Source organism: Dipodomys ordii, unplaced genomic scaffold, assembly GCF_000151885.1.
Source record: "Dipodomys ordii isolate 6190 unplaced genomic scaffold, Dord_2.0 Scaffold2, whole genome shotgun sequence".
Taxonomy (NCBI): domain Eukaryota; kingdom Metazoa; phylum Chordata; class Mammalia; order Rodentia; family Heteromyidae; genus Dipodomys; species Dipodomys ordii.
Window position 1 is genome coordinate 17,454,016 of NW_012267218.1, and position 12,754 is coordinate 17,466,769.

At 45.5% G+C, this 12,754-nt stretch overlaps 1 protein-coding gene across 1 annotated transcript in view; it reads left to right on the plus strand.

Moving 5' to 3' along the window:
- The first annotated feature begins 375 nt into the window (after positions 1-375).
- Positions 376-12,754, plus strand: part of LOC105982805 (stonin-2-like) — a 44,786-nt gene continuing 32,407 nt past the window's right edge. The window contains exon 1 of the mRNA XM_013012487.1: positions 376-457. The gene's annotated coding sequence lies outside the window, so the exon portion shown is untranslated. The remainder of the gene's footprint in view (positions 458-12,754) is intronic.

A 12,754-nucleotide genomic window follows, 5' to 3' on the forward strand; every position in this document is an offset into this window, starting at 1 on the left:
TCCCTGACTACCAAGGTGGGAGTCATTCCCTGCCACTAGTGTTTTAGCAGTATCTGGCCGGTGCAGACCGGACGACTCCATCCATTTGGCGGCGTAAAGCTGACCAGATTCTGCTTTGGGCTTTCGAGGCAAGGCGCGCGAGGCTAGAAAACCAGACCCGGGAGGCGCCCCGCCCATCGCCCCGCCCCCACCGACTCCTCCCCGCCCTGCCTCGCATCTGTCCAATCAGAGTGCGTCTCGGGCGCGCGCCTCGGCCAATCAGGAACGGCAGGAGCAGCGCTAGGAGCCGGCGGGCGCGGAGCGAGCCCGGAGTCGGGAGCGGACCGCGGCGCTGCGGCCGTGAAGGGAGCGCGCCGAGGGCAGCGCGGCGGGTGGGGATTACCGGGCCGGAACCCGCCGGCGGTGCCCCTGAGGACCTGCAGCCCGACGCTCCGGGACCGGGCGGAGTGCGCCGCAGGTAACGGAGCCCGCCGGTCGCGGCGCGGGGCTGAGCACGCCGAGGGCGAAAAAGCCCCTCAGGTGGAGTGCGGGCACCGGGGAGGGGGCCGGGCCGCGGGGTCCTAGCGCCGCGGCGCTGCTGGCGCGCATCCCCGGAGAGCAGGAGGCGCGGGGTTGGCGCCCGCCGCGCGCGCCCTGCCGGGGGAGGCGTGAGGTGAGGACGCCCCAGGGGAGCGGGGGTGAGCGCACCTGTGTCCCCCGCACCCGCGCTGCCACCCCCCGCAGCTCTGCGCCGCACTTCAGGTCCACCGGCGCCTTTCCCGGGGCCCAGCTCGCCCCCGCCGCCGCCGGCCTGAGTGGGAAAGGCGACAACAGGTGTCCCTGGGGTCGGGGCTTCCTACCTCCCCCTCCCCCGCGTGGACGCAGATCCCCGGCCTTTGGCCTTCTGCCCCATCCTCGGGGTGTCCTGAGACAGGGACCCCCCAGCCCAGACTCTCAGGCGCGCTGCCCGCTGGACAGCGCCCAGAGGCCGCCGGGACCCAGGGCTTTTGGATGGAGTTTCCTGCGCCCGTTGCCAAGCAATTTGCTGGACACCGCCTCTCGCTGGGATGAGGAGTTGAAGACGATTCGTGTGTGTGTGTGTGTGTGTGTGTGTGTGTGTGTTCGTGTTCCGCTCCTACTGAAAAGAGAGTTGAAGACGATTCGTTTGTGTGTGTGTGTGTGTGTGTGTGTGTGTGTTCGTGTTCCGCTCCTACTGAAAAGAGAGTTGAAGACGATTCGTGTGTGTGTGTGTGTGTGTGTGTGTTCGTATTCGTGTTCGTGTTCCGCCCCTACTGAAAAAAGAGCTGCCCGGAGGGCTGTGTGTGAATGATTAACTATGGTCTGCGCAGCTACTGGCCCCTGCCCGCTTTCCTCCACCCTCTCCCTTCTCCTTCTCTCTCCCCCCCTTCTCCCTCACTCTCTCCTTCATCTCCTTCACGCTCCCTGGGTCTCCCTCTCTTCATCTGCGAAGTGGCGATAACTTGCACGTGTTGTTTTGAGGATTACGCGAACCCCTGTCCCCCCCAAACATCCAGCACAGCTAGCCTGAAGTAGTCTCTATAAAGGCTGGCTCTTATTATTTATTGTGTGAAGCGGATGTTCATTTAGAGAGTAAATCAGACGTGTCCAAACTGGTCCAACAGCCATTTGGAGCTCTGAACAGCTTTCTGCACTTGAAGAGGGAAAATGCGATTAATGTTACTGATGGTATCGTTTAAAGGTAATATATCCTTTAGGGAAGAGGGGGTGGGGGGAACCTCTCCATTGGAAGAATGATACATACATGGATTCCAACTCCTAACCAAAGCTTTGTAACTCCTAACCAAAGCTTTGTAACTCCTAACCAAAGCTTTGTAATCCTTATATGAAAAGAATATTGTGGGGCTGGGAAGGTGACTCAGTGGTAGAGTGCTTGCCTTGCATGCATAAGGCCCTGGATTAGATTCCTCAGCACCATATAAGCAGAAAAAGCTGGACGTGGCGCTGTGGTTTGAGTGGTAGAACGCTAGCCTTGAGCTGAAGAGCTGAGGGACAGTGTCCAGGCCCAGAGTTTAGGCCCCACAAAAGAAAAAAAAAAAAAAGAAAATATTGTGGTACTTTACTGAATACTAATTTTTTGTTTAGTAAGACTGAGTCAGGGTATATTTTTAGGTTTGCATACTTTCTACTCCTTAAAGTTAAAAAGGAAGAGATAAAGGAGGGGGGAGAGAGGGAAAAAAACAAACTCTTCAACCACAGAACAGCAGCTCATAGAAACCTAAAACTGTGTTTGCTACTCTCAGCCAGTTAACCCCATGTCTGACTTGTGCAGTCCAGTTAAATCTTTTGCTGTGGTATCATTTGTCTTTCCTTATTTAATCTGAAGAATCAAATAAACACTTGGCCCCCATTAATTTTTGTTATTATTGTTGTTTGGTTTTGGGGCTTGAACTTAGGGCCTAGGAGCTGTCCCTGAGCTCTTTCATTCAAGGCTAGCACTCTACCAATTTGAGCCAGAGCACCATTTCTAGTTTTCTGGTAATTAATTGGAGTTAAAAGAGTGTCACAGAGTTTTGTTCCTCGGCTGGCTTTGAACTATGATCTTCAGATCTCAGCCTGCTGAGTAGCTAGGATTACACGTGTGAGCCATCCATGTGTGGCTCCCAATTACTTTGAAAGAAAACACCTAAAATTTCAACATGTAGCAGACTTGATTCTATTTCTGAACCCTCTGCTCCTTGCTTCCTACTCTGTAAATAAGGTAAATAAGGTTTCCCTTATTCCCCCTTTCAGCGGGAATAGTGTGCTTGCTGTATCATGCTGCTTTACTTCTGCAGCCTGGGACCTGGGGACAGGACAGGCACACTGCCCTAGTTCTCCTAGAGTTTTTTAGGTGCTTTAGAATAAATAAACCCATTTAGAGAAAGTGACAATCTTCCCCGAGATTCAGAAGAACCCTCCCAGTTACAAATCTTGAAAGTGTCAAATTTGTGTGGTGGTCCTTTCAGTTGCTGACGGAGGGGAGGGTCTGAAGGGAGGACAGAGGGGTGTGGCCTGGGGCAGATGGCCGAGTTCAGGGCCAGGCTCCTACCTAGTAAGAACTTAGCAAACTTGTACAAGCTGCTTTGCTTCTCTGAACCAAAACTCTTCTGTAAGCTGTAGATACATGCTGTTATTACTATTTTATTACAATAGTAAGGAAACACTACTCTAACAATAGTGTTAATAAACAGGAAGGCCCTAGCACTGTTTGGAGGGTATAGTTCTAGATCAGTAGCATCTAGAGGAGGCCCTAAAAGTGAGTGATCATTCAGTCCTGGGAAGGATAAAGGCTTGATTGAGGGTAACCCTGGAGCTAAGTGTAGGATGAATAAGTTCATTAGGCAGCCTGGATGGGGTAGGATTGGAAGGAAGGGTAAGCAGAGAGAGAAGACATTCCATGCCAAGAGGAATGATGAGAAGTATTATCGTTGTTCTTAGTCTAGGCTAAATAACAAATAACTCCTAATCTCAGGGGTTGACAGCAACATGGATTTTTTTTCCCCCTCCCCACTGAGGCTGCATGTCCTAGTAGGTCTTTTGTAACTTAGCATCTCATCTGTCTGTATTTAGGTCCCACTAAGCTTAAAGAATATAGTCTCTCTCTGGGACAGTGTCATTTATGGCAAAGGGAAAGAACAAAACTATGACAAAGTCTGCTCAGAGGTGACAACTCTTCACCTTTTTTTTTAAGTGTTGATTAAGGTCAATCACGTGGCCAGGCTTGATGTCAGAGGTCTGAGGAAGCAAGTGTAAGCTTCCTGCAGATAGTGAATAGATAGGAAGGTACAGAAGGAAATCAGGTCAGGGAAATGGCCAGAGGCAGATAATGGAGGACCATGGTTCTATGCCAAGGCTTGGAACTTTATCCTTGAGCAGGGCATAGCCACGGATGAGTTTAAATTGAGTTTGACAGGTCAGAGTTTCAGGTTGAGCATATATCTCTAGTAGCAATGTTGAGAGAAGACTGAAGTAGATGAGGCGAAAGGCAAGAGATGATGAAGGCCTGAGCAAATGCAGCAGCCTTGACTATCTTTTTTTACATGAGTTGAAATTCCACAAAATTATTCATTTGACCACTGATTGCCTTTTCTTTTTGAGTTCTCTCCTAAAACATACTCTCTCATCTTGAAGTTATCTGGTAATTCCATCTAAAGTAGTGCTTTTCATACTTTAATTTGCATAAAAATTACATAAATAGCTTGAGAAAATGGATTTACTGTTCCCAGTCCCTCTCTAGACTTTCTGAATCAGTTATTCTAAGTTGGGGCCTGAGAACGAGCATTTCTACCCAGCACTCAGATGATGTGTATGTTGCTGGACCAGAGACCACACTTCAACAACCACTAAATGTAGTAGAAAGCAGACCTAAATGGAAGTACCCCATAGAAGGAAGAAATAGGCTGGAAGGTTCTAGCATCCTCTAGGTAGCAGTATTGTGGAAAGCTCACCCTGAGCTGTTAGTCTATAAGTGTGACTGCATCTCCAAGTTTTATATTAAATTGCAGATGCTATTTTTTTGGGGGGGGGCGTCGGTCATGGGGCTTGGACTCTGGGCTTAGGCGCTGTCCCTGCGCTCTTCAGCTCAAGGCAAATGTTCTACCACAGTGCCACTTCCGGTTTTCTAGTGGTTTATTGGAGATAAGAGTCTCACGGACTTTCCTGCGTGGGCTGGCTTTGAACTGTGATCATCAGATCTCAGCCTTCTGAGTAGCTAGGATTACAGGCGTGAGCCACTGGTGCCTGGTGCAGATGCTATTCTTTTTTTTTTAGGTCCAGTCGTGGGGCCTGAACTCTGGGCCTGGGCACTGTCCCTCAGCTCTTCAGCTCAAGGCTAGTACTCTACCACTTGAGCCACAGTGCCACTTCTGGCTTTTTTCTTTTTGCTTATGTGGTGCTGGGGTATGGAACCCAGGGCCTCAGGCATGCAAGGCGAGCGCTCTACCACTGAGCCACCTTCCCAGCCCCCAGATGCTATTCTTATAGTGAGAAAATGAGAAAAAAACCCTCAGATTCCGAAGAGCAACAATGTCCCCTCCCTCAGTAATTCTGCCTAGCCTTTCCATCCTTCCACTGAGTACACACTCTTTCATCTGCTTCTAAATCTTTCATTCAGTCCTGTCCATTTATTTCAGCCCTGGTTCCTCATACATCTTGTCATTCCAGGCTTAATTTCTTCTAGAACTGAGCTTGCCCACTGGGTAGACACATGGCTGAATTATAGCATAGTTAGACCAAGAAATTGCTTGCCTTACTTGAGGTCAGCTTCATGAATAAAGGTCTGCACTATGTGGTCATGCAAATTGCAGTCCACTCTCCCCCAGGATAAATAAGCCCCTGACAAACTAGCACCAACCCTCAAATTGTTTGGCTTGTTCTAATAGGTGGAGCAAGTCACAACAATTCCCCCGGCTCTGACTCATCACTCCTGCAGTGACAGAACTTCAAAAAAATGAACATTAAGGAGAAAACATGATACAGGAACTTAAGCACAAAGAGTTTCTTTTCCTTTTACTATATTTTTCTTAGTCATGAAAGTAAAAGACAAACTCTATATAGGATACAAATAATCAATGATATATTGACCAGCAGATAGCATCCAAATATATAATTTTATGTTTTTTGTTTTTTTTGGGTTCCGTCATGGGGCCTGAACTCTGGGCCTGAGCGCTGTCCCTCAGCTCTTCAGCTCAAAGCTAGCGCTCTACCACTTGAGCCACAGCGCCATTTCTGGCTTTTTTCTTTTTTCTTATGTGGTGCTGAGGAATCGAACCCAGGGCCTCAGGCATGCAAGGCAAGCACTCTGCCACTGAGCCAACTTCCCAGTCCCTAAATGTATAAAATAATTTTAAAATTAGAATTATGCATTTATCTGTCTTTGGGAGGGGGAGGGTAAGTGGAGGGCACAGAAATGGAGGGACAAGCTGGGCGCTGGTGGCTCACACCTGTGATCCCAGCTACTCAGAAGGCTGAGATCTGAGGATCGCAGATCCAAGCCAGCCTGGGAAGGAAAGTCCTTCAGACTCTTATCTCCAATTTACCTCCAGAAAACCAGAAATAGCCCTGAGGCTCAAAGTAGAATAACACTAGCCGTGAGCAAAAGAGGTCAAGGACAATGCACACCTTGAGTTTAAGCCACACAACAGGACCCCCCCCCAAAAAAAAAAAAAAGAGAGAGAGGAACAAAAAAGTGAACAAATGCAGCAGTGGTACTCAGTGGTGAAAATGAATTATGCAACTTATGGGTGGGGACAGGAGGGAAAAATTGGGAGAGAGTTAAAGAAGGAGTTACATTGTCCAAAAAGAAAGGTACGCTTCACCTCACTTATGTAACTAACTCCTCTGTATATCACCGTTATAATTACAATAACTTTTTAAATAAATGATGAAGTCAAAAATTAAGAGTGAAGTTAAAATATTTGTTTCAAAGTGAGATGAATGTAAAATGTTACATACGAAAATTGTGCAAACTTGTTGGACACTGGTGGTTCAATGAACGCCTATAATCCTAGCTACTCAGGTGGCTGTGAACTGAGGATTGTGATTCAAAGCCAGCCTAGGCAGGAAAGTCTGAGACTCTTATCTCCAATTAACCTCCAGAAAACGTGTGACTCCAACTGGTAGAGTGGTAGCCTACAGCAAAAGAGCTCAGGGACAGTGTCCAGGCCCTCTGAGCTTAAACCCCATAACCAATTCCCTCCCCTTCTTCCAACCCTCCCCCCCAAAAAAAAGCAAACTCTCTATATTAGTTTGGGATTTTTTAATTTTTTCTTTTCTTTTCTTTCTTTTTATTTTTTTTTTTTATTTTTTGGGTCCGGGCATGGGGCCTAAACTTTGGGCCTGGGCGCTGTCCCTCAGCTCTTCAGCTCAAGGCAAGTGCTCTACCACTTGAGCTACAGCGCCACTTCTGGCTTTTTTTCTTATGTGGTGCCGAGGAATCGAACCCAGGGCCTCAGGCATGCAAGGCATGCGCTCTACCACTGAGCCAACTTCCCAGCCCCTCTTTTCTTTCTTTCTTTTCTTTTTTTTATTTTATTTTATTTTTATGCCAGTCCTAAGGCTTGAACTCAGGGCCTGGGTGCTTTTTGCTCAAGACTAGCACTTTACCACTTGAGCTGCAGCTCTACTTCTGTTTTTGTTGTTGTGGTGGTGGTTGTTAGTAGAAATAAAAGTCTCACAGAGTTTCCAGCTTGGGCTGGCTTTGAACCAAGATCCTTGCCTTCCTGTGTGGCTAGGATTATAGGCGTGAGCCACCAGTGCTGGACTCTTATATTAGTTTTATATAAAATAAGAACTATTTCTCATGGTGAGTTCAATATATAAATTAAAGTGAGTAAAATTTGAATAGGCCTTATTCTAAATGAGACTCAACAGTGTAATCACACTTTCAAGTATGTGTGTGTGTGGTTGTTTGTTTTTGTCAGTTGTGGGGCTTGAACGCAGGGCCTGGGTACTGTCCCTGAGCTTTTTCTACTCAAAGCTAGTGCTCTACCACTTTGAGCCACAGTGCCACATCTGGTTTTCTGATGGTTAATTGAAGATGAGTCTCACAGACCTTCCTTCCCAGGCTGGCTTCGAACCATAATCCTTAGATCTCAGCCTCCTGAGATTATAAAGTGTGAGTCATGAGCACCTGGCTCAAGTGTGTTTTTAAAATCTCTCCTGTGGTGTTGGCCCCAATACTACCATCTCTTGGTCAGCTCTAAAAGGAACTTAGACAAGTCACTCATTTTAGGTTTTTCAGAAGGTAGGATTAAAAATAAATAATCTTTTAAAGTTCTCATTCATTGTGCATACCAACTGGCTTCCTATTGATCTTAACTTACCTGTGGTGGCCAGTAGCTTCACTGACCAGAAAACAGTAGTATCAATGTTCCTATGATGTTTAGTCCAAAGCAAGATATGAAACTGCTTTGCCTAAGGAAAGCCTTGGAACATGGTTCGGGTAAATGACATTGACTACCTTCCAACTATAAGACTAGCAGTGAGAATTCAGAGCTTAGTGCACTGATCCAGCCTGCATTCTTAGCGAGTTCCTAATATTTACACAAAAGAAATACTAGTGAAATAACAGTGAGACTAACAGTAGTCAAATAATCAAAGAGGATACTGAGTGCTGTGAATTCAAACAGAAAATCATTCTGAGGTTGTGCCTTGCTGGTATCTGAAAGAACAATTGTGTTGGGCCTGGATGTGGAAATAGAATTTCTCAGGTAGAGATGCTGGTTTCATGGGCCCTGAGTGAACTGTGGCTCTGCATGGTTGTGGTTCTGTTTCAGGTTTACTGACTACACTGTTGTGTCCGGAGGAGAAGAGTCAAGTAGGAAAGAAGAAGGGGAATCTGAGCTAGATAACTTCTTAAAGTCTTCCTTTCTTGGTTGCCATCTCACCTTTTAATCTGAATGTTCTTTTTTTTTTTTTTTTGTCAGTCGTGCGTCTTGAACTCTGGGCCTGGGCACTGTGCCTCAGCTCTTCAGCTCAAGGTGAGCGCTCTACCACTTGAGCTACAGCGCCACTTCCGGTTTTCTGGTGGTTTATTGGAGATAGGAGTCTCACGGTCTCTCCTGCCCGGGCTGGCTTTGAACCGTGATCCTCAGATCTCAGCCTCCTAAGTAGCTAGGATTACAGGCGTGAGCCTCCAGCGCCCGGCTAATCTGAATGTTCTTACACAGGAGAGCTTGCACAACTTGTTCCCAAATGCAGACAGTGCTTTAGTAGATGATCTCTGGACTACTGATTTGACCTTCTTCACATGTTCATTTTATTAATAGGAAATCACTTTGAGTCTAAGGATGTCAAACCTCTTTATAAACACAATCTAATCCTACCATAAACTCTGTCTTCTGGCAGGCAGTTGGTCTTTCTGCACTTCTAAAATGACCTGAAAGGTCAAGGGACTTGTTTAAAGTCACAGGAGAATCTCTTGGCATTCTCGCCTCCCCTGACATTTGGTGGTGTCTAGCTTAAGTTGCCTCACACGTGTTCCTAAGGATGGTGATACGAGGAACTTAAGGGCTCTGTTATCTAGTTAAAGTTTCTGCAGCTAGCATCATGTCTTCTCTGTAACCTCAAAAGCTCCTCATTAATTTTAAACTGAGACTGAGATAATGATACCTTTTTTTTTTTAAGTCTTAACCTTGGCTCTCATTGAAAGAAAGGACCATTTAAGATGGTGAGTCTGTTCACACCATCTGAATGACATGGCATTAAGTATTTTTTTTTATATATAAAATGCCATGTAGCAAATCTGTCAGTACTTTGAAGACACCACACCCTTACTACTTGACAAAATCTCTCCATTGACAGCTTTGGGAAGGTAGCCACTTGCTTTTATTATTTATTTAATTTTATTCTTTTAGTGAGGTAATTTAAATGAAAACAGATTTTTTTTAATGTCACTGTTTGCTTTAGAAATTGAGTATATTTGTCTGTCTTTCTGGACTTTAGCCATGATTAAGTGGATAAGGCTAGGGTGACCCATAACCAGTGGATTAGTTTATCCATGGTTTAAATGTTAACAATTGTTCCAGCCTAGAGCTGTCAAAACTACAGATTTCTTTTTTTTTTTGAGTGGGGGGTTCGGTCGTGGGGCCTGAACTCTGGCATGGGCGCTGTCCCTCAGCTCTTCAGCTCAAGGCTAGCGCTGTACCACTTGTGAGCCACATTGCCACTTCCGGCTTTTTTTTTTTCCTGCTTATGTGGTGCTGAGGAATCGAACTCAGGGCCTCATGCATGCAAGGCAAGCGCTCTACCACTGAGCCACCTTCCCAGCCCCAAAACTACAGATTTCTTGTATATTTCTCTACTCTTACCAAAAATAAAATTTTCTCTTTCACTCCTTGTCTCTGCAGTTTCCTCAGCCTCAGACTTTGAACAGTTGAAGGGTATCAAAAGTTTGCTGATTGAAATGATCAGTAATTATCATTTATTGAATTTTCTATTCACCACATTATCTGGCCTTACTAGCCCTTCCATTTAGTACGCTCAGGAGAAGTATCTCATTTTGTAGATGAGCCAGAGTCTGGGGTTAAATAATTTGTCAGAGGTTAGAGTCGAGTTAGGCTTTGGATCCACTTCTTTTAATCTCTGAGCTCTGGAAGCTCTTAGTCACTATAGTGTCTGTAAACAAAGGAAAAGTGCTTTAAATAGTTAACAGGAGTCAAGTGGAGGTGGCTCATGCCTGTTTTCCTAGCTACTCAGGAACCTGAAATCTGAGTATCACCATTAAAAGTCATCCCAGGCTGAGAGACTTTTTTTGCCAATTAACCAGCAAAAAGGTAGAAGTGGAGTTTGGCTAGAGTGGTAGAATGCCAGCCTTTAGTGAAAAAGCCAAGCAAGAGTGAAGCCCTGAGTTCAAGCCAAAGTGTCCAGAGTACTGTGAGTGCATGCACATGTGCCTGTATATACACACACACTCACACAGAGTCAACAGGTGCAATCTGTCTACCTCTTTGCACACCCTTGGAGATCCCACTGGAAGGAAATCTGTTCTTTTTTTGGGGGGGGAGGGTCCGGTTGTGGGCCTGTACTCTGGGCCTGGACGCTGTCCCTCAACTCTTCAGCTCAAGGCTAGCGCTCTACCACTTGAGGCACAGTGCCACTTCTGGCTTTTTTCTTTTTGCTTATGTGGTGCTGAGGAATTGAACCCAGGGCCTCAGGCATGCAAGGCAAGCGCTCTACCACTGAGCCACCTTCCCAGCCCAAAAATCTGTTCTTATGTTTGCAGTTCAGTCACATTATCAGCAAGGGGAGTTGAAGTATACTTCCGTCTTCTTTTCCCTATCTCCTCTTCCTTAGTATTTTTTTAAAAAAAGCATTATTATAAAGGAGCCCTTGAAAGCGGACTCGTTGAAAGGGGAATCTATTTGAGTGAACACAGCATGTCTTTTCAGTCACTCACTCATTGGCCTAATTGGCATAGGCGGGTGGTTTTGCTGACTCCTCCAGCTGTGCCATCCATCATACCCTGGGAACTCATAAGCTCCACTGTTGGTTGGTTTTAAGTTCCTGATCCCTGAGCAGGCTTTGGGCATGCAGTTCCAAAGAGTCAGTTGTTTGCTGTCACATGTTAGCCTCTGGTCTGGGTGACTTGGCTTGTCATGACACAGTGCTCATGGGACCAGGGGCTTTGAGCACCTGTCACTGGTTGCCTGTTTCCTATGAAGAGTGTATAGAATGTGCGTCCCCTTAGGAGAGGCAGTTTGAAGAAGTGGCCAGGAAGCCATAAGAAAGCCAGGCAACAGTGCTGATCATATATATTTCTACTTATAGGAAGAAAATCTACAGGGATGGGGGATTATATCACTGAATAGAGGTTGGTAAAATGGTTAAGTCTGGAATGAGGCTTCTGATAAGTTATTTAACTTCCCATTGGCTTTCTTATCTTCATAAAGCAGATAATCATAGAACCTGCTTCCTAGATTCATTATGAGGATTACATGAGTGACTTAATTCAGTGAGCTATAAAGCACATTCAGATCCATGTCTGGGAAATAGGAAGGGTTACATAAGGGTTCATCAAATAACAAATAAAAGTAAAGTAGTGGGTGAATGCCGCCTGTGTGGATGAAGTGCCCATGATAGATGAAGTCAGTAAAGGTATTCATGATGAGTTACAAGCAAATGAAATCTTATTAAGTGCACTGAGGGCAGTGCTCACTTTAAAGAATCATATGTGATATTTATAAACTGCCTATTTGTAAAATGAAGGGGAGAGAGAAGCACTGTAATGAAAAAGAAAAGGGAAAAACGATTCACTTGATGTGACCCATTGGCTAGGGTTGGAGCTCAAAGCTTCTAGAGCTGCATTACTTCTGGGCAGAAACAGTACTTTGATCAGTTTGGGATGTGGGAAATTTAAAAGGATTGTTAGACACTGACATGAAAATGGTCATCACAAGCATCAAGTGAGAATTCAAGGCTGGAACATCTTTATAGGGGTCCCCAGGCATACTTAACACTGTGAGGAAGGAAAGTCATTGAGGACAGATCCAAACCAGGGATGTTTCAGCTCCAGTGACAAAAAGTCAAGCTGGATCTAGTTTTCTAGTTTGTTCTTTACTTCACTTTGCCAATGTCAGATGTAGAATATGGACCTGTTGGATGTTGGGTAGTTGTTATCTCAAGCTGTATCATGTTATGGCTAAGTACATAGGCTTTAAAGCTAATAAACCAGGATCAGTTGCCATTGACTTGCCAGCTTTGAGCCCTTGGACAGTGACTTGGTCTCTGAGACTCAGTTCCTTCTCCATGAGTATGTCTCATAGGTTTGAGTTGTATAAATGCTGTGTTACTACTGTGAAGCTGTTCTTCCTGTTCACGCCAACATGTTCGAAGTGGGCAGCAGTGACACGTTGCACATTTTTACAGCCCTTTGAGTTTTTTCCTAAATCACATTTTAATTTAACTCACACTGCTACAATTTTTCCTCCTTTTAATTAAAAAGAGAGGTCTGGCAGATAACTGCAATACATTCTACATACATGCCAGTTCCTTACCTTTCTTCCATAATTGAAACACTATATCCAAAGATCAGGTCTGGTCTGTGTGCATGGAAAGTACTACTACATGAATCTCAAGTTGAAAGCTGAAACGCAGCCAGAAAGGATCTGCCTGGCAATGCCAGTGTTTCCACAGTGTGCACTTTATCTCTGCCACTGTGGGTCAAATAAGAAGGATTTCACTATCTTTCAAGGGTCTAGTTGAGCCTTCTACTGCTCTGTTCAAGTTTTATGCTTGGTTGTAACCTCTTTATTTA